The sequence below is a fragment of the Rattus norvegicus genome, chromosome 1 (assembly GCF_021556685.1).
Source record: "Rattus norvegicus strain SHRSP/BbbUtx chromosome 1, alternate assembly SHRSP_T2T, whole genome shotgun sequence".
NCBI lineage: Eukaryota > Metazoa > Chordata > Mammalia > Rodentia > Muridae > Rattus > Rattus norvegicus.
The window spans coordinates 38505168-38509597 of record NC_141534.1 but is presented as its reverse complement, the minus strand read 5'-3'; the positions used below and the strand labels follow the sequence as shown (position 1 = coordinate 38509597).

General features: G+C 40.7%; 1 pseudogene; it reads right to left on the bottom strand.

Moving 5' to 3' along the window:
- Positions 1-2328: 2328 nt before the first annotated feature.
- LOC134484860 (ras-related protein Rab-1A-like) lies at positions 2329-4030 on the bottom strand (annotated as a pseudogene).
- Positions 4031-4430: the final 400 nt, after the last annotated feature.

Below are 4430 nucleotides of genomic sequence, written 5' to 3'. Positions count from 1 at the left end.
ACATGGAGAAGAATTCCAGGAAATCCAGGTATTAGCTGAACAATTTCTGATTGAGAAAAAAATTAAACTGTAATATAAAACTATGTGACATTCTGCAGGTAGAGGTATGTGAGAATTAAGGTGAGGGAAGGGAAAACCCTGCCGTTAAATGAAGTCTTCTATTTTGTGCTGAAACCTGAGAGCTATCCAGACAATGATAGACTTAGATCTTTTTTTTTATAATATGAAGTAAACTAAGATTTTATTGTGAAATTCTCATAGATGGAAAATTCAATTGAATATTTAGTCTATCCATTTTTCATTTTACAATAGTCTTACCACTTACCTTTGTAACATGTATTTCAATTGGTTGTTTAGTGAAAAATAAACCTGTAATATTTGGCTTAATTTTAGATTAATATTTTATCATTAAAGACCCCATAATAAAATGTGTAATCAACAGCTACACCCTAAGCCACCAATTGCAGTATGTTTGACTGCTGCTTAAACCAAAGGAAACAGCCTCTGACCCTTGTCACCTTAAAATGCTAGTGTCTACAAGGGACTCTGTTTCCCACAGTAAGACAAAAGCAGTCTAGGATCTGAAAGGTCCTAGTAAACACAACCTTCACACCCGCAAAATTTCATGAAATAAATATATTTTTTCTCCCATCATTCCCATCTAGAGTTCATGTTTTCAGTTAATTTGGGAAATAGAATTTCTACAGATAGGGCAATCAACATTTCCTGCTTTCTAATCTAATATGAGTTATACAGTTGAGAAGAATAAAGGTGACACCTGGAAGTGGAGGCAGGAGGATCAGGAGTTCAAGGCCACCCTCCTGTACAAGTGAATTTGAGGCCTCTTGAGCTAAGTGAGACACTGTCTCAAAATATTGGGGGCTGTCTGGGACATGTCTTTAATCCCAGCACTTTTGAGGAAAAGGCAGGTGAATCCGGGGCGTGTGGGCAGCCTGTTGTACATGTTCCAAGCTAGCCAGGGCTACACAGTGAAACACTGTCTCTAAAAAAGTGGAAAAAAAAGCCAGGTGTGGTGGCAGACACCTTTCATCTCAGCACTCAGATACAGAGACAGGTGGATCCCTGACTTGACAGTGAAAGTTCCAGGGCAGCCTCTCTGATAGCCATAATAATAATAATAATAATAATAATAATAATAATAATAATAAATAAAAAAAACACACAACAGAAACATAAATAAAGAAGAAATAGAAAGGATTGTGTGCCCTCAGACTCAGCATGAAGAAACAGCAGCACACATTACCAGATCACTGCCTATGAGGAAGCATGTGCTGTTCTCCATCTCAACCACAGGTGTATGACAAAAGTGTTGTTGGTGAGGCCACTTCGGATGGTTTGGGCGGAGATGAAGAACTAGGAAGCACACACTTCACAGAGTTTGAGTTCCTTGAACCAATGAGGTTGGTGAAATCTCTACACAGCAGAAAGCTTCTAGGTCACTCATTAGACCTGTTACTAGAAAACAAACCCTGAATGCTGTGCTGTTAAGATAGGTCTATAGTGCTCTTGCTGAACACACAAATAGCTGTTGAGTAGACTGCAAAGCTCTATTTCCCTTTAACCATAGGAACTAAAACAATATTTATCACCATACAATTTGATATTACTTCCGATAAGTACAATATTTATTAAACATGTCTTCAGTTTTGTTAGTGTGCAAAAAATTACAATATTCTGCAGCCACAAATTATATGCAGAGTAAGAAGAAACTATTAATCCGGTAGTGTAATCTTTCATTTATATCTCTACCAAGAAGACCTAGCAAATCAGATCTTATATATAATGTCTCACTAAACTTTATGCATGGAAACTGACAGACACTGGTTGTGCTGTTTGATACGAAATGGCTGAACTTCATCTTCAGAAGACTAAACCCAACATTTATTTTTTTTTTTCAGAGCTGGGGACCGAACCCAGGGCCTTGCGCTTGCTAGACAAGCGCTCTACCACTGAGCTAAATCCTCAACTAAACCCAAAATCTGAACATGCCAATATAAACATCAAAACAAAATATATTCTAACAAACCACGGGAAACGATCTGGTATCCGGAAAGGAGCAAGGATTACACACATTATTTTATAAGCCAGCACACAAAGTTTAAAACAGTTCTGAAAATGAAGTTAGCTGTCTTGAGTCAAGGGAATAAAAATAAAAGTCAGTATTGACCATTTACAATCTCTGACCTTGTGAAAACGGTAAGAATCTGTTGTAGTGCAGCTACATATGGTACAATTCAGCCAGATTGTTTTTTTCACTCGGGTTCAGATTGAGATTCCATTGCTGTAAGAAAAGGACGGTTACAGATTTTAGCAGCAGCCTACACCTGACTTCTTGACTGGAGTGCTCTGGATTTTAACGTTGGACTTCTCCGCACCACCAGCTGTTGCTCCAGGACCCATTTGCTTTTTTTTTTTTAATTTATTTAATACTTAATAATAATTCTTTGGTTTCCGGGCAAACATCCCCCTCCCCCCTCCCCTTCCTTATGGGTGTTCCCCTCCAAACCCCCCCCCCATTGCCGCCATCCACCCAACAGTCTCGTTCACTGGGGGTTCAGTCTTCGCAGGACCCAGGGCTTCCCCTTCCACTGGTGCTCTTACTAGGATATTCATTGCTACCTATGAGGTCAGAGTCCTGGGTCAGTCCATGTATAGTCTTTAGGTAGTGGCTTAGTCCCTGAAAGCTCTGGTTGCTTGGCATTGTTGTACATATGGAGTCACGAGCCCCTTCAAGCTCTTCCAGTTCTTTCTCTGATTCCTTCAACGGGGGTCCTATTCTCAGTTCAGTGGTTTGCTGCTGGCATTCACCTCTGTATTTGCTGTATTCTGGCTGTGTCTCTCAGGAGCGATCTACATCCGGCTCCTGTCCGTCTGCACTTCTTTGCTTCATCCATCTTGTCCAATTGGGTGGCTGTATATGTATGGGCCACATGTGGGGCAGGCTCTGAATGGGTGTTCCTTCAGTCTCTGTTTTAATCTTTGCCTCTCTCTTCCCTGCCAAGGGTATTCTTGTTCCCCTTTTAAAGAAAGAGTGAAGCATTCACATTTTGATCATCCGTCTTGAGTTTCATTTGTTCTAGGCATCTAGGGTAATTCAAGCATTTGGGCTAATAGCCACTTATCAGTGAGTGCATACCATGTATGGATTTCTGTGATTGGGTTGGCTCACTCAGGATGATATTTTCCAGTTCCAACCATTTGCCTACGAATTTCATAAAGCCGTTGTTTTTGATAGCTGAGTAATATTCCATTGTGTAGATGTACCACAATTTCTGTATCCATTCCTCTGTTGAAGGGCATCTGGGTTCTTTCCAGCTTCTGGCTATTATAAATAAGGCTGCGATGAACATAATGGAGCACGTGTCTTTTTTATATGTTGGGGCATCTTTTGGTTATATGCCCAAGAGAGGTATAGCTGGATCCTCAGGCAGTTCAATGTCCAATTTTCTGAGGAACCTCCAGACTGATTTCCAGAATGGTTGTACCCCCATTTGCTTTTTAATCTCCGTGGCCATTGTCATGAAAGACTGTTCTACAATCGTTGTGTTCTTAGCACTGGTTTCCAAAAATGGAATTCCAAGGGAATCTACAAATTCCTTTGCCGTTGTGTAGTCTACTACTTTGTTGTTAGGTCACATGTGTTCCCTACCAACAACTTGTTGACATTTTCACTGGCATAGCGATCTATCTCCTGCAGCCACTGTTTAATGTTATTGAAGGACTCCTGGTCGGTCACATCATACACAACTATGATGCCATGGCTTCCTCTGTAATAACTGGAGGTGATTGTTCGAAATCTTTCCTGGCATGCTGTGTCCCATATCTGAAGCTTGATTATTTTCCCTTCTAGCTCTATAGTCCGTATCTTGAAATCCACACCAATTATGCTGATGTAGCTTTCCATATACGTGACATCTGCAAACCTAAGGAGAAGGCAAGACTTTCCAACCCCAGTATCGCCAATCAGAAGTAACTTAAATAAATAATATTCGGGATTCATGCTGGACATGTCACTGCAGCTGCCTCCGCTGCCACCGCCCTTTCTGACGCAGCCGCCGCCCCAAGCTTCTGCAGCACGGTTAATGCAAAGGAAGGAATGAGCTAAGCTGTTCCAGTAGAGCAAACATCAACCCCACACCGACACTTAATACACAATCAGCAGCCGCCGCCACTCAGTGATGGCTTTCACCCAAAAATTAGGCTTTCACCTTTATTAGCAGGGTTTATCCACAGGCTAAATTAAACACTGTCATATATATATATATAGATGGATAGATAGATAGATAGATAGATAGATGGATGGATGGATGGATGGATGGATGGATAGATAGATAGATAGATAGATAGATAGATAGATAGATAGATAGATAGATTAGCGATAGAGATAGAGGTACATAGATAGATGCTAT